Raw genomic sequence first — 10307 nt, 5'->3', positions numbered from 1 at the left:
GCCAAAGAACTTACTGATACGCTCCTAAAGGTGAAGGGAAGGTGAGAGCTTTCAGTGTCAGAAATAATAACGTATTCAGTAAGGCTCTTAATAGTTTCATCAGAATAGGGGCATCTGGATGTCAACCATAAGAAAACAAACAACGATCAGCATAAATAAATGGCTTCTACATGCACGCATAAGCAAGGGGGAAAGAGAGAGGACTAAAGGGACCAAGAGAGAGGAAAGGAATGAGGGGCGAAGGATGTGAGAAAGGAAGGAAGGGAAGCAGAGGGAAGAGATGAAAGGTGGCTTGGATCGTGGAAAAGACAAACGGCAGATCTGTTAGGTAAACTGAATTTCACACCTAAAAGTCCAGCCTACTAGGGTGACATCGTGCGGGATCAGGTATCAGGCATTCAGGATGTCAGGCACCGCGCATATTACTGGTGTTGGCCCTGGTCTTGGGGTTCGTCGCCCTCATCGTCGTCATCGTCGTCGTCGTCGTCGTCGTCGTCGTCATCGTCATCGTCCTGATCGTAGTCATCCTCGTCATCGTAGTCGTCGTCATCGTAGTCGTCGTCATCGTAGTCGTCGTCGTAGTCGTCATCAGTGTCGTCGTCGTCATCGTAGTCGTCGTCGCCGTCGTCATCACTGCCTTCGTCGTCGTCATCGCCGCCGCCGTTGTCGTCATCGCCATCGGACACATCTGAGGCACTGGAAGGGTCATCCGCCTCTGCACCCCCGATGTCAAATACCCTACGACGGCTAAGAAGGCGAAAACTGCTCTGTGGCTGGTGACGCAAAAAATAGGAAAGCAGGCTTGTGTCAAACGAGTTACCGAACATCAACCTCTCCTGATCGCGACGCTCCTTGTTCGTCCTCATCACATTCTCTAACCCAGGAAGCCCAGTGGGAGCTCGAGTGCTGGGTGCCCAGATCTTGGCATCATAGTCTAGGCCACTGCTCGCCATCACAGGCAGGTAAGGATGGGGCTCCACACAGTTCACTGTGTTGGTCCTGTCTCCTTCCAGGAGCTGAACGACCTGACAGGATGATTTCTCCCAGAAGAAGATGTGCCCGCCATCACTACCGCTCACCACAAACTCGCTTCCGGGGCCGTAGAAATTGACGCCTTTGACCGTGGCCCTATTTCTGTGCCCCTTATACCTCTTAACATACTGGTCTCCATCACAGCCAGAGGAGTGGAAGAGGTAAATATCTTCATCGCTGTAACTGGCCAGGAGCTCGGTGCCATCGTGGCTGTACACCACGCAGGTGACATTTACTCGGACATCACCGTCAAACAGGTGACGAGGACAGAATTTCTTGAGTAGCCCGTTATTCTCATTCTCATCAATTCTCCTCTGGTCGTAAATTCTTACAAACTGGTCTCTTCCACCCACAGCAAACTGGTAAGGATTGGCGGGGTTCACAAAGATTGTAAACAGTCCCACTCTCCTGGCATTCTCCCTCGTCACCACCAGTTCGTGAGCCGGCTGCTCCTGTCTGAGGTCAATGGCAAAGACAACAGCATCTTCACCTGAGCTCAGGAATGTGAAAGGGGAGCCCGGCTCCAGAGCCAACTTGTGGCTGGCTCTCCTATGTTGGGCCACCTTCCGGAAAACAACATCGCCCGGCGCAGCAGGGAGCTGTGCCACCCATACCTGCCCATCACGGCCACACGTGGCCAGGGTGCAATCGCCCCAACTCGGAAGGAACTTGGCCTGAAAGACGTTATCTGTGTGACCAGAGTCAAAGTTCATTACCGGCTGCTGGCGTTCCCAGTCCCAAATTATCACTCTCAGGTCATCACCGCTACTGGCCAGCCAGTTGCCCCGCTCGTTGAAGTGAACACTATTGACACAGCCCTGGTGGCCTTCCAGCCTGCACTGCAGGCTCAAACGCTGCACAATCACTCTCGACCCGCAGGCCGCGGGTACGAAGCGGGCCCCTGAACCCAGCTGCCGATCTCGAAGGGCACTGAGGACATTCCAGCGAGGGCGGGGCAGGGCAGATGTTTCTGAAGATGCCCCGTTCTCCAGGGCCCGATCCTCATCTGCTAGGTACTGATCAGGGTTGGCCCCGCTGCTCTGTACCTGGCGCTGTTCTCCTGCCGCTTCCTCCTGGACCGCCTCTACATCACTTCTCAGCCGACCTTCGCGGTAACGGGCCGTGTTGTCACCACCACCTTCCACGCGTCCAGAGATGACGCGGTCGTTTCCCGCGTCTGCACCTTGCTGTTCTGTGTAGGCAAAGACGGGAACACTATTAGCCCCGGCACCGTCACCACCCCCGTTCAATCTCAAGCCCATTTGAGGCCCACGTCTCAAATCGAAATCTGAGGATGTCCCCATCATGGCGTCGGCTCGCGACCACTCACCTGGGGCATCAGCGCCGCCGCTACTGCCGCTGCCGTGGCCAGACATCTCGGAAGACGCTAGCTGTAGCCGGGTAGTGACTGTGAGAGTCCTAGAGTCCTGGAGACGGCGGCGGGTCAGTGCCGGGTGGGACTAGGACAGCGGAGAAGAAGGTAGATCCAAAGGTCCGACGCGACTTCAGATAAGCCAAAGCCGGAAGTGCCGTAGCTGACTGACGGCGTCCAGCCAGTATGGGTGCCGAGGAAGCTCAAAAGACATCGTCCCGTCTGTGGTCTCGCGATAATTGGGGCGGCACAGATATTTTCTTTTTTTTTTTTTTTTTCCTCTCTTTTCCTGTTTCCAGGCACGGAGTCCCGCCCTCGCAGCTATCTTGAACTCTCAACTATCTTGTTTACTGTTTGTTCTTCTAAACATTGAAACATACTGCGCTTCCGAAATATTCTTATTAGGGAACCTGCAAAAAACCCCGATCCTTCTCGGGAAAATCACTTAGGCTAAATCTCTCAGTGCTTTGCTTAACATAATGTACAGTTCTGAAATGAATAGTCAAACGTAATGTAGGATTGCTAAGGCCACCACAGGTGGTGAGTTCCCTAAATACAAACAATATCTTCAGCGAATCAAACAGCTTAAGGGAAACCCCGAGTGCTCGAATTGGTTACAAGGCCGTTGGGTGGACAGATAAAATACACAATGCCCAGGTCATTGCATTTTAGGTTTCAAAATGAATACTTTCTCAGCATGAGTAGATCCTAAATTTTGCATCACGCATGACTTCTAATAGAGGCGCTTATTATTATTAAAATTGCTAATGTCAATGTGCATCATGTATTATTATTATTTTTTTAATCTGGCAGATTCTTTTATCTTGAAGAGTAATTTAGAACCTCTGTATAATCAGGGCTAAAATCAACTGGTCTATTTAACGTAAACATTGAAAGAGGGCTGCTTCACCAATTTAAAGTAGAAGCACAACCTTTTCCTTCTCCTCCAAGACTCTATGTGTTTATTTGGAATTTGTTCAATTTAAGATACTTGGACAACACCACCATGATTTTTTGAAAGAAAAAGGAGAACATTCTCTGTGATGTTATCAGGGTCTAACAATATTTGATATATATCCCAAAATAGGAAAAAGTCTTGTGGGTGGGAACTTGTTGGTCAGGAAAACTTTTGGAGACAATCCATTGTGATTGCTGTGTACACTTTAGAGCTTTGGAAAGTGAATGATCTTGGGGGAGGTCAGTAAATTTTAAAGGACTACAATAAACTGATGACGAAGAATGCGGAGAACAAGATTTCCCTCAGAGTAATTGCAGCATCAACTTAAATAGTCGATCGAACCTAGACGTAGGGTCCTCTAAAGAGAGAGAACAGTTCCAACGCTGACAGCAGTGAGAAGACACGTAAAAGGCTATTCATAGTGATCTGAAGAGTAGCACAGCGACCTGAAAACCAACTGAAAGAAAGCTTGTCAAGAGCAACATGGGTCAATGAATTAACATATATTTCTATAATGGAATAATGTATAAAAACGAAGATTCATGAATTAAAATTAAGTGTAGCTCTGTGAGTGAATCTTTAAACAAGAATGGACAAAAACACAATGAGAGAAGAACAGGGGATAGTTTCATTTTTCATGCAGATCTCTGTAGTTTTCATATGCAGTAAAGCTATTTAGAAAGGCAAGGAAATAATCGGCTTAAAATTCAGGGTATTTTTAAAGAGGAGAGAAGGAAGTTAAAATCTGGAAGAAAGAAACCTTAAAGTGTTATTGCAGGCATAGATACCTTAAAATGGATATAGGTATGCTGTTAAGCATTTTATCCTTTGTGGACTGACATGGACAGAGACATTGATATATGTTTACCTATGTATGATCCATTTCATAGTGTTCATTAACAAGGGGTCCTTCTCAGCCATGAAACACAGAAACAAAACACAGCAAAACACACACACACACACACACACACACACACACACACACACCACACACACACACACATGTGCCCAGGAAAACTAGAGCATTAAACCTTATAATGCTCATCCCGGTATTGTCCAGGGAGGAATCCTTAATTATTGGCTTTGGAAATATGCCTCGTCCCATTTCCAGGAACAGTTTTCCTGGGAGAGGTTGAACCAGGTTATTTCAATCTGACGTTGGTGTATTAGTTTGAGTCGTTTTTCCTACAAGTTCATTAAGCAAATGATAAATTGGGTTTCTTTTAAACTGGCATTCAATTTACTTGATCCATTTGGTATATTGTCATTCCCATTTACTCATTCATTCATTTTCCACAGATTTATTTGGAGCTCCTAAATAAACGCTGTGCATTGTGGTGTTCTAGGTTCTGATAAAAGTGGTAATCTCTTCACTCATAGAGCCTAAAATGTGGTGGGAAAAGACAATAGACAAGTCCAGTAGACATAGACGGGAGGCTTGTTATTTTAGATGGTGCATTCAAACAAGGTCTCCTTTATGGGATGCCATTTAATCAGAGGCTGAAGGCAAAGAGAAATGGAGCATGGAAATATGTAGGGTAAGTGACATTGAGTGCAAATGGTCTAAAGCACTAGCACTATGAGTGTCCGTGGCACTTCACGGAGGCCACCGGGACTGAAACAGTGCAGGGAAGCCCTGCAGAGGGCGTCAGGCAGTGAGATCAGAAGCAAAGGCTGACTAAATAGAGCCTGTCTGCCCACCCCCAGCAATTTTAATTTTAATTTCATTCTGTGTGTAGTGGCAAGCCTTTAGAAGCTTGTGAGCAGGCGATTGGATTGTCTGGCTTACTTTTCAAAAGACGACGCTGGCTGCTGTGTGCAGAACAGAACGGGGCAGGAGGAGAGAGCGCAAGTACTAAGCTATTGCTCTAATCCAGGTGGGCAATTAAGGTGGCTTAATGAGGACGTGGATAATACAGGCGGCTAAACTGTTTAGGTTTGGAATACATTTTGAAAGTGGAAATTATAACATTTACTCCTACACTGAATGCGAGTGTGAGGTGGATCCGTCAGGCTACTGGCAAGAAGCACCTGTCACTTGGCAATTTGAAGCAGTTCCTAAGTGGAATTCTTACAAAAGTGAGAGAAGCCTGTAGGGAATTCCCAAGGGAAAGAGCAACACCTCAGGGCCATAACGAACAGGAAGACGTTATATTGTACCTCTTGGCCTAAAGGTGGGGAATTAAGAGCGCAGTTATTAAGATCCTGAGGCAAAAAATACACTGTGAAGAGTCTGAGCGGGCAGGGGAAATCATACCCATCCCTCCATGAACTGATAAAAAGGGAGTCCCTGAAACTAATACTCCAAATTAATTCTCCTATTCTCCTTCCTCTGTTCTCCTGCTGATACATCCCACTGCGTCATGTGAAGACGGCAGAGTTGTGTATCCTGTAACTTTACTAAATTCATTAGCTCCATGGTATGGGTGTGTGTGTGTGTGTGTGTGTGTGTGTGTGTGTGTGTGACGTCATCTGCAAACAGTTCATTTTACTTCACACTTTCCAACTCAGATGGCTTCTGTTTCTTTTTCTTTCCCAATTGTCTTTGCTCGGAGTTCTAGCACGGTGTTGTATCAAAATGTCACGAGCCGGCATCCTTGCCTTTTCCCTAATCCTGAAAGTAAAGTTTTCAGTTTCTCACTGTTGCATATGGATGTTAACTGTGGGCATGTCCTATACGGCAAGTTCCTCTATTACCTATAGTTTGTTAAGGGTTCTTATCATGGAAGAGTATTGGATTTTGTCAAGTTTTCTTTTGCATTTATTGTGATGATTGTGTGACTCTTACCCTTCGTCCTGCTAAATGGTGTATCGCTTTGATTGATTCGTTTACGCTGAAACATCCTTGCAGCGCACAAGTAATCCCATATGGTCATTTTAATGTGCGGCTAGATTTGGTTTGCTAGTTTTTTTTTGTTCAGGAGTTTTGCATCTATGTTTATCAGGAATGGTGGCATACAGATTTCTTGTCCTGTGTCTGTATTTGTACTCAGGATAAATAAAAATGAAGTGTACAAAAGGAAGTTAAGGAAACACTGCCATTTACAAGAGCACCAAAAATAATAACATATGTAAGAATAACCTAACCAAGGAAGTAAAAGACTTGTACAGTGGAAACTACCGAACTTTGATGAAAGAACTTCATGAAAACACAACTGATTGGCAAGACATTAGTGACCAAGGGTTGGACCACTTAATATTGTTAAAATGACCACACTGCCCAAGGTGATACACAGATTCAATGCAATTCATACATGTAAAGGGGGACAACCGTTTTTCATCTGGTTTACCACTGGATGATCTAGGCCAGTGACAATGATGGAATAGAAAGGGTAAAAAGTGTTAATGCGGGGGAGATGGGAGTTTTAGGAAGAAAAGTCTTGAAAAGGGTGAGGGTATAGTATTCAATGCATATGTCCAGGGATTGTAACTGGAAATGAGACAAAATATTTGGCCCATAAGCAGGTGGGATCTTGTCTTTTCTGGAAAGAATGTGCATACTCTCTTTTCACAGCTTCCACTCCTCCAGTGAATAGAGAAGGATATCAGCCATGAATGAGGAAGATGAAAGCTGTGCTGCACCTCTGAGGCAGAAGAAGGTGTGGAATGGTCAACTCAGTGAACGGGAGAAGGAGTCCAATAGGGGAGTGGAGAATTGTTGCCCAGAAGCAGAGAGTACGCACTAGTGGTTTTATACTATAATGATATCACACGGTTATCGGTTAGAACAAACGACTCTTTAATGCAACATGAAGTCATTTTTCAAGTTGGTTCAAATATATATGCATTTTCAAGTATTAAGAATGCTCATACTGCTGTACGGTATCTTCTAGGAGCTGGCCATCGTAAAAGAAGTCTGTGGAAGGTAATCCTGCGGGAGTTCTCAGACATGAAACTTCACGAAAATTCAAGTACAGGGTAGAGAGTGGCATGCCACTAAACTTAATCCTTACCAGCCCTGTCAACTAAAATCAATCAGTGTTAACACATGGATTCAGAAAACTAGGACAACACAATGTTTTTAATTCTATAAAGACAAAATGCCTTCCATGGAACTTATTCAAGCACCTGTTGTCTCGTTTTCCTCTCTGCCCCCTCTGTGTCTCTGTGTGAGACTCTGTGCACGTACATATCCATGTGTACATGTGTGCATTTCCTTGTTTTACTCACTTTCAAAGAACCAACACATTTGTACAGTTTTCAGCTCAGCCAAAGAACTTATTGATATACTCCTAACGGCGAAAGAAAGCAGACAGTTTCCTGTGTCAGAAATAATGTATTCAATAAGGCACTTAATATTTTCATCAGAAATGGGAACCTTCGGAAGTCAACCATAAGAGAACAAACAACAAACTGCATAAATAAATGGCTTCTACATGCACGCATAAGCAAGGGGGAAAGAGAGAGGACTAAAGGGACCAAGAGAGTGGAAAGGAATGAGGGGCGAAGGATGTGAGAAAGGAAGGAAGGGAAGCACAGGGAAGAGATGAAAGTTGGCTTGGATCGTGGAAAAGACCAAAGGCAAATCTGTTAGGTAAACTGAATTTCACACTTAAAAGTCCAGCCTACTAGGGTGACATCGTGCTGGATCAGGTATCAGGCATTCAGGATGTCAGGCACCGCGCATATTACTGGTGTTCGCACTGGTCTTGGGGTTCGTCTCCCTCATCATTGTCGTCGTCATCATCGTCGTCATCATCATCGTAGTCATCGTCGCCATCATAGTCGTCGTCGTCATCGTCGTCATCATCATCGTCGCCGTCGCCATCATAGTCGTCGTCATCATCGTAGTCGTCGCCGCTGCCATCATCACTGCTTTCATCGTAGTCATCGCTGCCGCCGTTGTCGTCATCATCATCGGACACATCTGAGGCACTGGAAAGGTCATCCGCCTCTGCACCCCCGATGTCAAATACCCTACGACGGCTAAGAAGGCGAAAACTTCTCTGTGGCTGGTGACGCAAAAAACAGGAAAGCATGATTGTGTCAAACGTGTCACCGGACCTCAACCATTCCCGATCGCGACACTTCTTGTTCGTCCTCATCACATTCTCTAACCCAGGAAGCCCAGTGGGAGCTGGAGCGCTGGGTACCCAGATCTTGGCATCACTGTCTAGGCCACTGCTCGCCATCATAGGTAGGTAAGGATGGGGCTCCACACAGTTCACAGTGCCGGTCCTGTCTCCTTCCAGGAGCTGAACGACCTGACAGGATGATTTCTCCCAGAAGAAGATGTGCCCGCCATCACTACCGCTCACCACAAACTCGCTTCCGGGGCCGTAGAAATTGACGCCTTTGACCGTGGCCCTATTTCTGTGTCCCTTATACCTCTTAACATACTGGTCTCCATCACAGCCAGAGGAGTGGAAGAGGTAAATATCTTCATCGCTGTAACTGGCCAGGAGCTCGGTGCCATCGTGGCTGTACACCACGCAGGTGACATTTAATTGGTCATCCCAGTCGACCAGGTGACGAGGACAGAATTTCTTGAGTAGCCCGTTATTCTCATTCTCATCAATTCTCCTCTGGTCGTAAATTCTTACAAACTGGTCTTTTCCACCCACAGCAAACTGGTAAGGATTGGCGGGGTTCACAAAGATTGTAAACAGTCCCACTCTCCTGGCATTCTCCCTCGTCACCACCAGTTCGTAAGCCGGCTGCTCCTGTCTGAGGTCAATGGCAAAGACAACAGCATCTTCACCTGAGCTCAGGAATGTGAAAGGGGAGCCCGGCTCCAGAGCCAAATTGCGGCTGGCTCTCCTATGTTGGGCCACCTTCCGGAAAACAACATCGCCCGGCGCAGCAGGGAGCTGTGCCACCCGTACCTGCCCATCACGGCCACACGTGGCCAGGGTGCAATCGCCCCAACTCGGAAGGAACTTGGCTTGAAAGACGTTTTTTCTGTGACCAGAGTCCAAGTTCATTACCGGCTGCTGGCGTGCCCAGTCCCAAATTATCACTCTCAGGTCATCGCTGCCACTGGCCAGCCAGGTGCCCCGCTCGTTGAAGTTAACACTATTGACACAGCCCTCGTGGCCTTCCAGCCTGCAGTGCAGGCTCAAACGCTGCACAAACGCTCTCGACCCGCAGGCCGCGGGTACGAAGCGGGCCCCTGAACCCAGCTGCCGATCTCGAAGGGCACTGAGGACATTCCAGCGAGGGCGCGGCAGGGCAGTTGTTTCTGTGGACAGCCAGTCCACCAGGGCCCGATCTTCATCTGCTAGGTACTGATCAGGGTTGGCCCCGCTGCTCTGTACCTGGGGCTGTTCTCCTGCCGCTTCCTCCTGGACCGCCTCTACATCCCTTCTCAGCCGGCCTTCGCGGTAACGGGCCGTGTTGTCGCCACCACCTTCCACGCGTCCAGAGATGACGCGGTCGTTTCCCGCGTCTGCACCTTGCTGTTCTGTGTAGGCAAAGACGGGAACACTATTAGCCCCGGCACCGTCACCACCCCCGTTCAATCTCAAGCCCATTTGAGGCTCAGGTCTCAAGTCGAAATCTGAGGATGTCCCCATCATGGCGTCGGCTCGCGACCACTCACCTGGTGCATCAGCGCCGCTGCTGCTGCCGCTGCCGTGGCCAGACATCTCGGAAGACGCTAGCTGTAGCCGGGTAGTGACTGTGAGAGTCCTAGAGTCCTGGAGACGGCGGCGGGTCAGCGCCGGGTGGGACTAGGACAGCGGAGAAGAAGGTAGATCCGAAGGTCCGACGCCACTTCAGATAAGCCAAAGCCGGAAGTGCCGTAGCTGGCTGACGGCGCCCAGCCAGTATGGGTGCCGAGGAAGCTCAAAAGACTTCTTCCCATCTGTGGTCTCGCGATAATTGGGGCCTCTCAGATTTTTTTTTTTTTTCCACATTCCTGTTTCCAGGCCCGGAGCCCCGCCCCTGCAGTTATCTTGAACTCTCAACTATCTTGTTTACTGTTTTTTCTTCTGAACATTGAAA

At 47.7% G+C, this 10307-nt stretch overlaps 2 pseudogenes; both read right to left on the bottom strand.

Moving 5' to 3' along the window:
• Positions 1–422: 422 nt before the first annotated feature.
• On the bottom strand, positions 423–2408 carry LOC149991714 (DDB1- and CUL4-associated factor 8 pseudogene; annotated as a pseudogene).
• A 5582-nt stretch (positions 2409–7990) lies between these two features.
• Positions 7991–9880, bottom strand: LOC149991713 (DDB1- and CUL4-associated factor 8 pseudogene; annotated as a pseudogene).
• Between the last annotated feature and the right edge of the window lie 427 nt (positions 9881–10307).

The sequence above is a fragment of the Furipterus horrens genome, unplaced genomic scaffold, assembly GCF_987537825.1.
Source record: "Furipterus horrens unplaced genomic scaffold, mFurHor1.1.pri manual_scaffold_17, whole genome shotgun sequence".
Taxonomy (NCBI): domain Eukaryota; kingdom Metazoa; phylum Chordata; class Mammalia; order Chiroptera; family Furipteridae; genus Furipterus; species Furipterus horrens.
Note: the sequence above shows the minus strand (reverse complement) of the source record. Positions and strands in the feature narration are given on the sequence as shown.